This window comes from Carettochelys insculpta, chromosome 2, assembly GCF_033958435.1.
Source record: "Carettochelys insculpta isolate YL-2023 chromosome 2, ASM3395843v1, whole genome shotgun sequence".
In the NCBI taxonomy this organism is placed as follows: Eukaryota; Metazoa; Chordata; order Testudines; family Carettochelyidae; genus Carettochelys; species Carettochelys insculpta.
In genome coordinates this window covers 191,862,023-191,879,717 of record NC_134138.1, presented here as the reverse complement: position 1 = coordinate 191,879,717, position 17,695 = coordinate 191,862,023, and positions in this window count along the sequence as shown.

Genomic DNA, 17,695 nt, shown 5'->3' with positions numbered 1-17,695 from the left:
CAAAAGGGCTCATCCACTATGCGACCCTGCCCATGGCCCTTCCTGCCCCTGTCCTTTTGAAAGAGTGCCATGGAACATGTGGACACTCCCTTGCAAAAGTGTGGTGGGGACCACTTGAAAAGGTGGGTTGGACCTTTGCTCCCTGTTTGACTGTGTGAATGCTCCCTTACGAAAGGCCATCTTTCTACGTTTAGTTTCGAAAGCTGTCCTTTCAAAACGGAGCAGTACTGTACAGCAGCCAGTCTGTTTTCTGAACTGGAGGAAGGACAGAGAAGTGTTGAGGGCCAGCAGAAGCCACATAAGGACGTTCTGAAGGCACATGTGAAAAAGTGCAGCATTGGTGTCGACGCTTCAGAGAACCTTGCCCAAGACGGTCCCCAGTGGAGAATGGTAATCCGTGAGGGGGTGGCACAAGTTGAGAGATCCCGCTGCAGTGCAGATGAGGAGAGGCAGAGAAGAAAAAAAGAGCAACAAAAATTGCCCCACACCCCTCCAACAGCTACCAACATCTGCCTCTTCTGTGATAAGGTCTGTGGATCCAGAATTGGGCTGCTCAGCCATCAATGTACTCACAAATAGGAGGCTGACATGAAGATGTCCGACTCATTATCAAGTGACCACCGAGAGAGAGAGAATGTACTGGATGAATTATGCCACACATCATGAAAGGCATGTGTAATAGGATCCATAGCTCTTCACAGGTGTGTTGTGCGTGGTATCAATTGTCATAGTAGTGGATATAGGTTGTCCAGAAAGGTCTGGTGCCACTTCAACTTCATGTGTCCTGTTCTGGGGTGAGCAAAACACCTTCAAGCACATAAGACCAGATGTTTAAGAGGATAATTCTGCTAGACACCAAAAATCATGGACTCAGATACTGGATTTTATGTCTGATTACAATCTGTAACCCTGTAATCTGTAATCTCTTTGTTCCATTATTGCCAGAAGTGTCAGGTACAAAGTGGGCTAGGTAATAGCTTTTATTGAACCACCTTCTGTTTGCCAGGGAGACAAGCTATTGAGCTTATAAAGAGCTTCAAGTATTCAAAAGGTACTGAAAGTCTGTGGCCACATTAGCCGTTCATTTTGAAAGCGATTTCGAAATGAGGGGCAATTTCGAAATGAGCAGGAGAGCGACTGAACACAAATTGCTCGTTTTGAGATCAACTTCGAAATTAAAAGGCGTTCATTTTGATGTCGTTGTTCCACTCCCATGTTGGGAATAATGCCTCATTTTGATGTTGATTTTGAAATGAAATGTGTGTAGTCACTCCCTGGCTGCCATTTCAAAATGAAAAGTCCTCCACGGAGCCATGCCTTCCCCACAGCACAGAGACACCCTGGCCAGCAGCCAGAGCTCTATGGCTGTCAGCTACAGGTGCCTTAAAGCTGCAGGGTCACAGAAACCCCGTGCAGGAAGCTGAGTGTGCTGGCAGCCGTAGGAGCACAAGGTGGCCAGACAACACTCCAAAACATCTCCAGAAGGTGACACCCCACCTTGGCTGGACTATGGCCAGCAGCCAAGACCCCCCAGGATCCCCATGTAGCCAAAGGTTCTGGGCGGCAGGGCTCCCAGGGCTCTGGGCAACCCCCAAAGAGGAGGAGGACCCTGTGGCTCGAAGCTGAGGTCCGAGACCTGCTGGCTGCCTGGGGTGATGAGGACGTCCTACTCAGGGCAGAGTGGCAGAAGATAAATGTGTCCACCTTCTCCCACCTCACTGACAACCTCTCTGTAAGGGGCCACCTCCTCAGGACCCCTGACCAGATCCACTCCAAAGTAAAGGAGCTGCGGCAGAGCTATACCTGAGTGAGGGACTCAGTCCAGCAGTCAGGGACAGCGCCGGCCACTTGCCCCTACTTCAGGGGGATCCATCAGCTGCTGGGACCCAGGGAGGCCGCCCCACCCAATGAGACCCTGGACATGGCAGAGGCAGAGGGGCAGGGTGAGGAGCCCCATCCAGGACGCTTGAAAGCACCCCCATCTCAGGCCCCAAGTACCTGCTGGAAACAGGGAAAGCGACAGCGGGAGCTAGGGACTGCTCTACATTGCGGAGCCCTCCGAGGGCCACGGCCAGGCTGCCTCCACTTGGGCCTCCCCCGAACCACTCAGGGTGGTCGCGGCTCCAGGGGTCTTTGTTACTCCTGACCAGCCACCCCCACAGAGGATTGAAGCCCCCCACCCCTCATGTAAATAGTTCACCCCTTCCCCCCATGTACATAATCACATAGCTCTTTGTTTTTCCAAAAAAACAGTTACATTTATTTAACAGTGCTATGTGTCTTGTCTGAGGTGGGGATGGTGAGGGGAGTGTATGCAGGCAGGGGTGCTGGTGGGGCAGGGGTGGGTGTAGGGGAGTTTGTGTGGAGGGGGCCAGGGCTGGGTCATGGGAGCCCCTGGGCAAAGGCCTTTCAGAGGGCCTCCCACACATGCACCCCATCCCGCTGTGCCTGGAGACATGGGACCGCACCTGGCCCCTCAAAGCACAGCATGGCCTCGGCCACCCAGTGTGCCACAAAGAGCTCCTGCTTACTCTCCATGAGGGTGTGGAGAGCACAGCAGGTGCCATGACCACTGGCACACTGGGCAGACCTACCTCCAGGCACATCAGGAGGCACCTGAAGCATGCCTTCAGATGGACGAATGCCCCCTCAACCATATTCCTGGCCTGGTTGAGGTGGGCATTGTAGAAGTATTGACTCTCATTGGTGTGTCCTGTCTAAGGGCGCATTAGCCAGGCCTGGAGGGGGTAGGCTGCATTGACCACAATGCCCAGGCCCATAGTCACATCCCCAACCGGCAGCTCCCATGGGGGGATGTAAGTGTCCTCGGCCATCTGGTGGCCAAGCCATGAGTTCCACGGGATGCGGGCATCATGGGACCTGCCCAGCCAGCCCACACAAATGTCCTTGAGATGCCCTTGGTCATCCACAAGGGCCTGGAGGATGACAGAGTGGTAGCCCTTTTGATTGATGTATCATCCCCAGCTGCATGGTGGGGCCTGGATGGCGATGTGGGTGCTGTCCAATGTGTGCATGCAGTTGGGGAATCCCAGCTGTTGGAAGCAGGCAATGGCAGTGTCCATGTTGCCCAGGAGGATCAGGTGGCACAGGAGGATCCTGTTGATGGCAGTGATGACCTGCAGGGGGTGGAGGGTACAGGTGCCTGTGTTTGTGTGGTAGCAAACGGGGGGGGTCCCCCTCCCCGGGACCCCTGCTCCCTGGGACCCTGCCCCCAGGACCCGTGTCCCTGGGACCCCCCTCCTCAGGACTCCCCTCCATGAGACCCCACCGTGGGTGCATGGCCCTGGGTGCCTTACCTCAAGGAGGACAACCCCAACAGTGGCCTTCTCCACCCCGAATTGGTGGCCAACCGAGCGGTTGCTGTCCATGGTGGCCAGGTTCCACATGGCAATGGCTACTCGTTTCTCCAGGGGGGAGCGCAGGTCGCACGTGGGTGTCCTGGTGCTGAAGTGCTGGTGGCAGACAATGGCACAGCTCCATGAACATGGCCCAAGTCATACGGAAATTGCAGAGCCACTTGTCATCATCCTACTTCCCAAGGACAATGTTGTCCCACCATTCCCTGCTGGTGGGGTACCGCCAGAGGTCACAGCGGGCCCAGGAGCGGGGTGCTCTGGATGCACCATGGGGAGGCCTGCAGGAGGCCAGCCACATGGTGGGCAGCACGTAGCCTCAACTGGCATGCTGCCAGGGTGGCCATCAGGCTGGCCATGATGTCAAGGATGTCCCCATCAGTGAAGTGCTGCAGGTCAATGGCAGGCAGTGGTGTGATGGTTAACCAAGGCTCTGCTGAGTGCTGTGCTGGAGGTTGTATGCTGCAAGCAGCTGGGGTCCTCAGCATGTGCACGGGGGGGGCGGGGAGCTTGTTTGGGAGACGCCCCTTAATAGGGCGTCTGGTCCGTGCTCCAGGAATGGCTTGTCAGCCATTCGACCCTGCCCTCACCATTTCCTGCCCCTTATTTTGACATGAAGCTATTGGCTGTGTAGCCGCTCCATTTCAAAATGACGGGGCATCTCTTTGAAGCTGCAGACTGCAACGTCAATCTGTGTTTTGCATGTAGTGTCTTCATTTTGAAGTGACTCACTTCAAAGTGACAGATGGGGATTGCCCCTTCTGACGTCACTTCCTAGTGTGGCCACAGCCAGGGTGTCACAGCCAAACAGGAAGAAGAACAGATTGGTTAGCACAAATCAGTAACACATATTTTAAGGCACTGTTTAAGATGAAGTGGTGCATTAAAGTCCCTTCAGTAATAGGGCAGAAAGGAACGAGGAAGGCAGCTGCCAGAGTGGAGGGAGAGGAGTTGTTAGTGAACCATAAATTGTTGTAATAAGACATAAATCCAGCATTGCTGTTCAGTCCATTATTTTGAGTGTCTAGCAGAGTTATGAATTTAAACTCCCAGGTTCATCTCTTGAAAACGTTGTGTAGGTATCCTTTGAGGATGAGCACTAAGGAGTCAGATATAGTGTGGTCGCTTTGTGAAAAGCCTTCACCCACAGACCCTGTGATGTTTTTGTCCCTCATCATTTTCCTCTGTGAGTTTATTCAAGAGTGTCATGATTATCTGGTTTCATTCACACAGTTGTTGCTGAGGCATTTAGTGGTGATGCACAACATATTGTAATAGACATGCATAACCACTGAGTTTCAAAGGTTAACAAGAAGCGTCAATTGCACACTTTTTTAGTAATGGTTTCTTTCAACATATGTTAACTTCTTGTACTTAAAAATCCCTACCACCTGATATTTAGCTGTGATGCTCTGATTAACTTTCCCAGCTCTGTAACAGATCTTTACCAAATATTCATAAACCTGAATTACCCACTGGGAGAAATAAAAAAAGAAACAAATCGACAGGGCCAGATGAATACCCAAAGACCAGCTACTCCAAGATAGGCCCAAAAAAGCCAAGAACAGAACACAACTGGTCATTACGTACAGCTCCCAACTCAAACCACTGCAATGCATTATTAAAGACCTACAACCTTTCCTTAATCAGGATGCCACATTCCAGAAGGCCCTAGGTGACAGGCCTGTTCTCTCCTTCAGACAAACTCCCAACCTTATGAGGATTCTCACCAACAGCCACAGTCTATACCGCAGTAACACCAGTCCTGGGACTTTTCCTTGCAACAAAGCCCGCTGCCAGCTTTGTCCACATATCTATTCTGGGGACACCATCACTGGACCTAACCAGGTTAGTCACAGAATCACGGGCACATTCTCATGTTCCTCAACTAACATCATATATGCTATCATGTGCCAACAATGCCCAGATGCTTTGTATAGTGGACAGACTTCAAACTCTCTCAGACAGAGTTAATGGGTACAAACCAGACATCAAAACACTCCTGATCCACAAATTGGTCAGCCAGCATTTTAATGGAGTGGGCCATTCTGTTAATGACTTAAGAGTTCGTGTTTTACTGAAGAGTAATTTTCACACTGCTTTGGAAAGCGAGGCCGCTGAACTCCATTTTATATTCAAATTCGACACATTAACATGTGATTTGAACCGGGATGTGAATTTTCTGGGTCATTAAAGGGGCTTTTTTGTTTTTTTTTACTCCTCCCCCCTCTGATTTGCTCACCTTGATAATTTTTTTTTCTGATTTGTCAACCTTGATTACTCTTTTTGGTTCTCTGTGCCTTAAATATTGAGTCTCTTCTGGTATGGCTATGGTCTGAAGAAGTGGGTCTGTCCCACAAAAGCTTACCTAATAAATTATTTTGTTAGCTTTTAAAGTGCTACTTGACTGCTTTTTTGTTTTCCCAGATCTGAAGAAGAACTCTGTGGAGCTTAAATGCTTCTTTCACCAATGGAAGTTAGACAAATAAAAGTATTACCTCATCCACCTGGTTGTTCCCAGAGACCAACATGGACACAAGTGAAAACAAAAGTAGAACTCCTCATACTGCATCTTAATGATTCTGCTCTTTTATCTTTGTGTATCCCTGAGGAGAAATGTGACCTGTGTATAATAGCTTAACAATATACAAGGCTGTGTTTCACTGCCCCTGTGGAATCTTATTCCATTCTCAACCAATGAAGAACATCATTTCTGTGAAATGAAAGAGAAGCCCGCAGGTCAGTGGGGTTTTAGAACGCATGTGCAGAGGTGGCAGGTTATGTGAGGCCATAGTACCTGGGCTCCAGGAATATTCCTGGCCTGAAGAACCAGCTCCAGCAAAATTTGGGGCCGGGTTTCTCCTCTGGCATGGCCTGCCACCCCAGTGTGCCTCTGCTGGTGCATCTCACAGGCACTCCTGCCACTCCTGAGTGATTTAAAACACTTGGGGCCACCACCACCACCACCACCAGCAGCACAGCTGGGCTACAGCAGCTTTCTGTCTTCTTGCTCTGCACATGACTGCCAGTACATCCCTGCAGCCCCCGGATGTGGCCTCTGGGCATGTGGAGTGTGTCTCCACAGACTGCCCCGCCTCGAGTGTCCCTGCAGCCAATGGGAACTGCACAGGGCAGTGCCTGCCAGCAGCAGCTCACAGAGACTCCCCATTCCACCCACCCAGAGAGGGCTGCCACAGATAAGCACTGCTCCTCTTCACAGGCAGCTCCTTCCTGCCCCTAAGCTCCCTCCCAGAGCCAGCATCCCTCTCCCTCTGCTTCATCCCCCATCCCAGATCAAAGCCTGACCCCTTGACTTTTCCCACGCCCATACTCCCTCCAAGATCCCAACCCCTCATTCCTCCTGTACCCAAACTCCTTCACGGAGTCTGAACCTGCACCCAGCACCTAAACTTGCTCCCAGAGCCTGTGCCCCAGACTCCCTCCTGCATCCAAATGCCCTCCAAGAGCCTGATTGCCCACCCCATCTGCACCCAACTCCCTCCCAGAACCTTAGGCAAGTGGAGAATGAGGAGTGAGTTGGACTCATTCTGGGCACCGCTAACTTTTGTACAGTCCTGCCCCCACCTACACGCATGTCGCTGTATGTGATGTCATAAAAGAGTTGGGGGCCGTGGAACACATTTTCCTCCATGCACAACACCGTTTCCATACAGACCAGATGAAGAAATAACAACGGAACTTCTATTCTTGACAGCTTTGGTCATACTAAGAGGAAAATGCCTCAAAATCAAAGGTAAAGATAAAAAAATACAGGCTTCCAAGATGACAAGGGAGACCTGTCAATCAGCCGGATAACGGCACTAGTTGACAGAGTGAAAGATGGCTGCAAAGTCATCATCATGCCTATCTGTGTGGAGCCACCTGCCACATGAGTAAAAAAAGCATATTCCGTACTAGCTATCTGAGTCATATAATTGCTATACAGGCAACAAGTCTACAAGTAGTGCAACACAAAGGGATTAAATGGCCATCACCTAATTTCCAGCCAATTGTAGCCATTTTTTCCTTCAAGAGCTTGCTTATCTAAAACAATCTTTAAAAGGAAGCTGACACTCCGTGTGAGGATTGTATAATGCTAGCATTGCTAAACTGTATACACTGCAGTAGCACATCAGTGTTTGCATTTGAAGGAGTCATTGCATGTTTCACAAAAAAGCTGCTGATGACTGAAGTGACTGAGATTTTTTTTCACCTCCATGCTGTTGCTTTTTCAATCCAGTGCCAGCTGGGAGCAGCTCAGAGGCATGCTCAACTGGGTCCTTAGTTATGTATTGCAGCTGAAATGAGTTTTGGTCTCAGTACACTGTCAAGTGCATGCTCCACAAATATAGCCATCATCACTATTGGTACTCTTGTTGGCTGTGAGGCTGAAGATTTGAATGGCCTGGAGACTAAACTATTTGTTTTTCCTTGAGTTGCTCCCTCCACAATAAGATTCAGACAGGCTGGACGCTTTTGCTGCCCAAGTCATAGCAGATAATCCCATGAAACAAAGTATTAAACTTCTTTAAGCAAATGGTAGAAAAATGGTTCATTTGGTTAACTGGAAATGACACATCGCGCCTCTCCTAAATACTAGTTAAGACTCTTGAATGCACCACATTGCATGCTAGGGCCTGAAGATTGTTGCATGGTTAACTTGAGCATCTGAGAAAGTGAGTTGTAGCTCACAGATGCTGATGTCCTAATACATTTGTTAGTCTTTAAGGTGCCTTGTTGTTTTTGCTGAAATGGACTAATACATCTACTTCTCCGAAATCTTTGAGGTGATGGTTGTGCCTAGTAATTTGATGAAATTATATAGTGCTGAGCTATTACTGGTGCCAAGATACATCTATAGGTCTCTCATATGCCTGATCTCACTGCAGATACAATTAGTTTCTAGAGCTAAGTGAGATAAAGCCAATCATTTTATTTGTGAAAATAATAATGGACACAGCATAGATAATTCTTGTTTTCACTGTTTGCAGTGATGTAATGACATTGCTGTTGCTAGCTGCTATTGCTCTCCCTTCAGAAACAGCTGTTTTTAATATATATTTTTGCCTTTGTAAACATAATATTTTAGCAGTGACTGTAGCTCAGTGCCGGTAGTTTTTTCTCAGTAGTTGACTGCAATGTGTCATATAAGGCTCCACAATTCCATACATTCTGTAACATGCTTAAAATCTTGTCTCTTATGTACAAATATACAACACCTAACCTCAGGCCTTTAAATACAAAGGCTGGGTTTACACTAGAGAGTTTTGTCGACAGAAGGAGCCAGAGTACTGTAAACAAAAGTACAGCATAGACACTTCTATTGACAGAGAAGACTTCCAGTTGCCGGAGAGCCCTCTTTGCAGAGATGGCATTCTGCTTTCTGGCACCAAAGGGCAGTGCTGTTTGGCAGTTCTCTGTCGACAGAGCAAATTGTGTGTAGAAAGGAGGAACTGTTAAGCGTTCTATCTTGTAGCAGAAAGGGACATATATAATTGTCTCAGAAATGATCCATCAACTCTGGCCAGCAGTGAGTTCCTGAATGCTTCTATATAATCAGTTTTTTATGCAGGATGATGTTTTGGTGCACTGAGACCAAAACTCACTTCAGTTTCAAAATATACTGCAAGATTAGAGAGTAAGGATGTCTTGTAGTTAAAATATTGATGTAGGACTTGAGACCTGGCTTTGGTTCCTGGCTCTGCCCCAAACTTCTTGTGTGATGCTGGGCAAGTCATTCAGTCTCTGTGCTTCTGTCCCTTCACCTGTGAAAAAGGAGAAAAGAACACTTCCTTTATTCCATCCTCTATTGGTTTTATGCCAGGCCCCTTTTCAGGCAGATACTGGTTTTTTTTTCTGTTTTTGTGCAGGGCCTAGCCCAGTGGGGTCCTGAAATTGGCTGAAATTGCTAGGCATTACCAGACTACTACTTCTAATACAATATCTATTTCCTTAACCTGAGCCTTTGCCAGAATAAATATAATTCTGATGCAACATGATTCATGTTTGGGATGGAGAGACAGTGCTCATAACCCATTTCTTCAGCATCCCAGAACATGTCCCTTAAATTTATTTGTGGTTTCCTATGTTATACAGACATGAGTCATGGAAAGGCTAAAACACTGAAATAATGAGCAGATATTGACTTCCTTCAGGGTGTGTGCTTTACTGAGCAAATGAATGTCAATTGATACTGCAGTCACAAAACTGTAATGCTGTGGAAAGGTGGTACTGTTTTATGTTAGTGACAACTCATAGCTATCTATGGATAGTAATCAGAGAAGGGAGACCTCTGGGCAAAAATGTGGGAGGGACAGCAGGAAATTCTGAAGCCTTCGATTTAATTATTGAAAACATAATTGTACAAAAACATCATTCAAACATTTTAATTGATTCTGAGGTGTTTACTACATGAAAGTATCGATTGCGTAGACTTGCGTTCACTTCTCTTAAATAGACCAGTCAACTGGGTAAAAATGTTCAATGTAAAAATCTCCTTTAACAAAACATTTTTAGAGTTACCTCCACAATAGCAGTCAGGGGAAGCAACAGTGAGCATTTTGATGGGAAAAATAATTTCACCATATTGTACAGAAAGCACCATGTCCCTGATTCATCCTCTTATAGTGAGTAAGTTTGACAAGTAGTTTAGTAACAAATACTACCACAAAACCAAAGCATTTGAGGTTCTACCCTTTTCCCCTATGCTTATGTGACTCCTTTTAATACTAAGAGGAGATACATATTAGCATACATAGGCTGCCCCTCTAATATCTGTATTCTCTTTTGCGAGTGAAATTAGGGTTTATTATCACGAAAGTTTAGCTTATAAATGTTTTAGTCATGTATTAAATCATATATCACATTTTCTTCAACATTCTTGATGACAACATTGGTTCCTCACAAGTATCCTTGATTTTGACACTGGGTGTCATGACATCATGTGACTCTCTTCCAGTGCACCTGTTAATAATTGCTATATTACCACAACCTCACACACTTATCATCTTCCAAAGAAGTTGTTCCTGCTGCATGTGGAGACCTATGTAAGAGGCCAGGGTCTTGATTTTCTATGTTCTTAAAAATAAATCAAGCCATGAATGGGGAACCATTGAAAAGGCCATAACATGGAATTCTCCGTGATCATAACAGACTGAGTTAATGACTTTAAGAAATATTAAATCTAAGTCATGGAGAGGGAGTGGAGTGGGTTTGCATTGCAGAGGTTTGTCTGTCCAGTTTTCCTTTTGATAAAATTGCCAATCACTGAGTGAGACATCAGGGAAAGCCTAAAGAATCATTAACAACACTGGTGCGGGGTCTGCAGGAATCTGTGCCATTCCAAAAGAATGTAGATCTTGTTGAAACATAATAAGGTCTAAACTTTCTTGAGTTATTTAAAAACCAGGGTCCTGACCATTTGCTGTCAGTAAAGCTCCCCTGGCACCTTTTGTAGAAGTTATTGGTATTAGCTCATGTGTTCCGGCCAAATTCCAACTGGCTAATTACATTTTTCTGTCTTCCCGAATTCTCTCTGCTGTTGACTTGCATACAGTATTCTTCCTGCTCTTAAATATTGTGTAGTATTGATATGTATTGACAGAGGTCTTTTTCACTTCATTGTTGACTGCAAGTCCATGGTGAATGGAATTTTATAATAAATATATATCCACGTAGGTTTTATTTGTAGCTAACGTTTAAAACAAGTTAAAAGGCAGATTTAACAACATAGAGAATGGGGGATCCAGGGTGCAGGGCAGGATGATGAGGGGAAAAGGCAAAGTAAGTTAAAAATCCCATAGGCATAATCCATTTTATCCCGGTTGTAGCTGTGTGTGTGTGGGGGTGTATTTAAATCTTAGTGCATAAATGTTCTTGGGGGCATTGCCGTAAGGGAAAGCAGAGTACAAAAATCTGTCAGTTCATAAGTCCATGGGTGAAATGTGCTCTGTGGTAGGGTCTGTCCGGTATCCTCCTCGGTCCGGCGGTTTACCTGGAAAAAGGAAAAGCCCTGTAGGCATAGTCCCTCGGGTAAAAGAAGACAATACTTCCAGTGATCTTGTCCTTTGTCATCCTGCATCATCCATCCTCATCAGTCATTGGCCAAGCGTAGGTGGGGTGCAGGGGTATAGCAACGTTAGTACATAAATGTCCATGTGAGCATCAACCATAAGGCAAGGCAGAGTTGTGGGCTCTAACAAAGTTCACAAATTCACTACACATATAAAATGATCTCTATGTGATAAACTGTGACCTTCGGTGTAAATAAATCTATTTCGCATTTTTGGCTTTGTCATTTGCCTTTTGTTCTTTAATCATTCATTCCTGGGATTTATTTTAACATTTGCCCCTCTTCCCCTACAGTTTTAATGAGCAGGCCTTTTTAAAAACAAACAAACAAATAAATAAATAAATAGCCTGATATAGAAATATTTACACCAATCTGTGTATTTCTCAATATAAAACAAAATATTGCCGGCACTGGGAAAAGACAATTTTCATTTCACAATGAGGGAACTGAGCATTTTCTTATAGAGTTGAATAGGCTTACTGTAAAGGAGTTTAATTTCATGACATTTTTACTACAGCTAACTCAAACTGTGTTGACAAAAACAGTTTTCCAGGGGAAAATGTGGATTATGCATATCATAATCTAAACATGTTGCAGGAATGTGTCTATTTCAAATAAATCTTGACAGGAAAAGGGGGACATAAATTGTTTCATTCTTGTTTCCATGATATTGAAATGTTTCATTTCAGCCTGTTTGTTTTGATTCATTCAGTTTTGAATTTTGTATAATATTAACTTTATTGAACTTTGTTTTATATCATGCTATGCTATGTATTGAAATGAAACATTTTACTTCATCAAAATTAAATACTGCAATGGCTCCAAGTCTTTTTTTAATTATTTTTCATTTTGTGTGAATATTTAAATTTGTCCTTTTTCTGATTCAAAACAAAAACAAATTTTAAAATTTTGGAATTGCTAATGGAGCAGAAATTCCAGTTTCTGACCAGCTGATACAAACAGCTTTTAAAAGTTATACTTATAGGTATGTTTATATGTAAACTTCCTCTCCCTCTATAGCTGGGTTTCTGATAATCAAGGTGCCTAGCTTTCTAGTGGTGGGATAGCAAAAATCCTTTATTAAAAATCTCTCAAACATTCCTAAAACAGTTTTTTTTCCTATAACACTTGTCATACATGCAGCCTATAAAATAATGTGGTGTAAAGTTGTAATGGCAATTATTTGTTTTGACATGTTTCCCCATTCTTTAATGGTGAGGTCGTCCGAAAATCAAATGAGTACAATCTTAATAACATACTATAATGTATATTCTCTTTGTCTCCTTTACATCATATGTTTGCTCAATTATACAGTTCGAAGATGTAGCTGTACCATGACTGTAATAACTGTGTAGTGTGAGCTTCTTCCACGGACATGAGAAAGTCCATTTTGGCTCAAGGAAGGAGATGGGTGCTGATTTCTTATCCTTCTGTCAAAAGTCCTGATCCGGAGGGTTTTGTTTTGTTCTTAAGTCAGTGGAAAGTCTTTCATTGACTTTTAGTGCGTTTGAATTAGGTTCCAAAGAACCATTGTGCAAGCTACAACTGATTTGGTTTACGAGCTTTAAAATAACATGAGTGAAATTACACATTTTGAAATACCAGTCTGAGAACTCTCTTCTTTTAGAGCTATTTTGCATAGCCAAAGTCATTTAACTGCAGTGTAAACAGAAGCAAGGTATTGAAACAAATAGAATTGCTCACACAGCAAATTTGAATTTGACCCAGGGTTTATAAAGAACCTCCAACTCCCCGACACAGCAAAGCGATAGGTCTGTGAGGAGATTGGGAAATGTGTCTCAACTTTTTTTTCCCTCTTCAGCTGAAACATTCTGTGACTTTGGCTCTAGTCTACAGGGAGAGATGATGAATGTAACACCTGTCAGCAGCTCAGAGCAAATGCTGTTGGGAAGTTTAGTATTTTATTTTAGAATTTGCTTTGAGTATCTTTTGTTAAAGTAGATGCAACTTCTCTGCCTACTGTCTGCCGGAATCTGTGACAAATAAACTGAATTGATCTGTGGGGCAAACCACGTGTTAGACTGTTCTACTCACCAAAACACCCCAGAGGAAGAAAGGCCAGTAGTGTTTGAACAATGAATAGTTTAGGCTCATAGCCATAAATCTACATCATCCTACTAGTACTGCTGACATTTCCTTCCAGCAGCATTCGTTAGACCAAAGAGAACTCTGTTACTACTTTGTGTCCCAGAACATAAAGACACGAAGTTGTCTTGCCTCCCCCTTGCAGCCTCCCTTGCAAAAACCTACTTGGCATTGCTTAATACGCTCTGTAATAAGTGGGGCAGGACTTTCCCTGCCCAACTCAACAAAATTACTTTGCTGTATTGTCCAGTCCTTTTCCTGCTCCTCATGGCACATTGACATCCCTTTCTTAACCCTCTACAATGTGAAAACAAAAAGCAGTCAAGTAGCACTTTAAAGACTAGCAAAATAGTTTATTAGGTGAGCTTTCGTGGGACAGACCCACTTCTTCAGACCATAGCCAGACCAGACCAGACTCAATATTTAAGGCACAGAGAACCAAAAAGAGTAAGCAAGGAGGACAAATCAGAAAAAGATATTCATAAACAATGTGAATGTGAATGATCTGCAATTAGAGGGGTTTGTAATTCTCCTAGTAATAAAAAGCCACTTGTGGGTTACAAAAGTTATAGGAGATGTACAGTGAAGATTAACTAAAGCCAGAAACACCTACAGCACATGGCATGGAATTTAGAGAGTCAGTTCTTGGAAAATAATTAAGATCTAGCTGGAATTGCGCCTGACCCTTTCCTAGCTGCTTTGTTGCCGTCATGACTGCAGTGGAATGTGGTTGCTGTGTCTTTTCAAGTTCTAATGTTTTGCTTTCGCTTAGCAGAGTCATAACAGGTACATGAGCCAGTGGCATAGCTTGTGTCTTACAAATTAACCATGTGTATGCACACACATTAGAAAGTTATGTAGGTTACAAAGTCAAGTACTCAAAAGTTAGGAAATGGCAGGTTTACAGTTGTGCAGGAAATCTTAATTCTACCTCCTGGTGTGTCCATCCTCTACACTGAGTCTGTCTACACTACAGTGATCTGTCCGCAGAAGTTACTGATCTTCCAACAAAGCTACTGTCAACAGATTGAGGCCAGACAGCAAAGAGGCTTGAAAAAGCAATCCGCTTTGCTAACAGAGGGTGGACGGACTGCCCTGCCACTCTTTCGACAGAATGGTCAACCAGAAGCACAACAGACAGGGCTGCCTAGTGACCCAGAAGCCCTGTCTACTGACAGAGGGCCCCCTGAGGTGTCCACACAGCACTTTTGTCTACAGATTCTGTCAAGAAAGGTGTTCTGCCTCAAGGGGGAGAAGCCAAAGGCTATCGACAAAAGTATCGAGTTCTGTTGATTTACTGTTGACAGAATGCATTTTTAGTATGGAAGCTCTGAGTTTTGTCAACAAAACTGGTGTTTTGTCAATAAAACTCTCTAGTGTAAATGTAGCTTGAGGGAAATGGGTTCTGTCAAAAAAGGAGTATGTGATCATATAATTAAAAACCATACCATAAGCATACAGATAAGGAGACAGAATTTAACATTTCCAAACTTTTGTGTGAGCTCTTCTCTCAATGGGGGAATATCCTGCTTTGTTTTTTTTTTTAAATATAGTAGTCTTCTCTAGCTCTCGTGAAGAAAGTCATAAAAAGTAGTCATTAAAAGTAGTCTCTCTGTTACAAACAACTAAAGTCAATGTAAAAACAGTAAGCTACTCAGAGCATCTGCCACCCTTAGAGACAACGTGTAATCAGTAGCTCTGTGCTTTACTTTTCTGTTTAATACTTGAAGGGGAATGCTTACCACTCAATACCTATCAAATTCATATACAACACAATGTCTGGAAGAGTGTATCCAGGTTTGAGGATAGTGTAGATGTGGGGCTGGTTTCCTGGCACAATTATTGAAAGCAAAACAAACAAATGCGATTTTTAATATAGAAAAATCAATATCACAATTTATTTTCCGAGGTAAAAGTATCTCCAGAAAAGTTGCAAGGGAAAAGTTGAAGGGACACAGACAGTTTAGGAACAAATTTGATTTACTTTAGAATGATTATAATGTGTTAGAGAACAGATTTGGATTTTGTACTTAGTTATGCTTAAACTCTGACTGAAACTGTACTGCAAACATTGCAGATGTTGCTCTTCTGCTGTTAGAATCCCAGCAAAGCCAGCAGAGGGAGCAAAGTCATATTAATAACATATCCTGTTCCAAACTATATTGACATTATTGATAACATTAATAATGCTGATGACAAACAAGGAAGTGAGTATGCACTATCTGTTACCTTGTTCACCCTTAAAAAATTAAAGGAGCGCTGAGAGGAATTAGTGTTTGTTGCTCTGAAATGAAGAACGTAGTAGAGAAGTATTTATTTTCAAGCTTGCAAAAGGATAATTAAAAATACAAATCAAAACCCACCAAAAAAGGATGTGTGAATGTGGTGTCTTTTTCAGGTGTTGTTTCAACAGTGCTTTTGCACTTCTGTAGCAACTGTCGTCTGATGATGTCAAAGCATTTTATAAACATTAATGAACTGAACCTCACCAAATGCCTTTATGGTCGGCAAATACTTATACATTGATAAATAGAAGCACACACAGCCTAAGGCCAGGACTACACTAGATCTGAAAGCTGGTCATAGACACACAATTCCAGCTGTGAGAATTGTTTAGCTAGAATCAACGTCTCTAGGAGGAGCTTATCGGGCTGTTTTCACAGAGGGAAGTCAACGGGAGAAACTCTCCCATTGACCTCCCTTACTCCTCATGATAATGAGGAGTACCAGGGCTGACTGTCAATTCCTGACGGTTCGATTTCGCATGTCCCCACTAGATGCACAAAATTGAACCCCAGAAGATCGACCCTGATTGGGTCAGTCTCTCAATAAGTATCTACTATTAGTCACTTTGCTCAGAGCCAAGAGAGAGAGCTAGGATATGAAATTTGAATTCCAGTTCCCTGTTCTTCCCACTAGAAACATTCCCTCTTGCATGTAGTTACAACGTGTAGCAACGGGCAAGCCCTTGGCATAACTCTTTTTAAAGAGAGGCAATTACTATAAACTAATTTGCCAATTCAACAAAAATAATTTGCTGTAAACACTTCACTTCAACCTAAACAGACACATCCAGCTCTGAGGCTGCAAACAGCCACACTGCTATAGTGCCTTAGCAAGTGGGTTTAGTTGTATTCCTTCTCCTAACAGAGCCCCTGTCTGCCACCACAAATCCCAATGGACAGGCCTCCTGGGAGCCCCGCGGGACTTATTGTTAAGAAGTTTAAAGATGTTGGGTTAATCTATTTCCCGTCCCATATAAAACATGTCTTTTCTGATGTCAACACTAGCATGCTACCTCAAAATTCACTTTCTGCAAGCACTGCTACAGTAGCACTTGTTCACTCAGGTGTTCACAGAAAGCAAACCCACAAGGGGTACAAACAGCCAAATCACATGCACTTTTAAATGCAAGTGAATACGAGCTGATTTTTTTTTTAATTCAGCATTTACCCATCTCTGCTTGCAATAATAAAAAATGAAACCCACTGAATGTTATACACGAAATGCTATACGCTCAGTTTGGTTACAGGGGGCTTGCTGTTATGGGCATGTGTATGTGTGCATGGGGAGAGTTGACTAATATTCTTGTTGGCAAATTGGAGAGGCCTATAAAGCTACAGTGACTGGGCATTTGTGGGTGTCCTGTGTCTTCTCTGCTGCCCCACAAAGGCTCTTCTATTTCATGTACGTACCATCTTACCCCTCTTTTTTTTCTTGCCCTCTAATGTCTCCCCTTTAAACCAAATAAAAGCCATGTCCCCGGAGCTGTGTACTGTAACATTTGATAGTCTATTGATAATCCACTTTAACCGGAAGTTAAATTCACCAATTCACTTTCAACACTATTTCCAGTACAGCACTTTCTCCAGATGTGAGGAAGTGGGTCTGCCCTAGGAAAGCTCATCACCTAATACATTATTTTGTTAGTCTTTAAAGTGCTACATGACTGCTTTTTTGCTTTGTTAAGATATAGACTAACATGGCTACCTCGCTCTCATACTTACGACTTCTGGTTAAATAGTAAAAACATTATTTTTTAATCGCTGTTTTAAGTTTTAGTGTGGCCTGGTTTATTTGGACGTTAGTCATAGCTATCCAATCCTGAATGTTTTATTGTGTTTATGGGAGGGGGAAAGGGTGA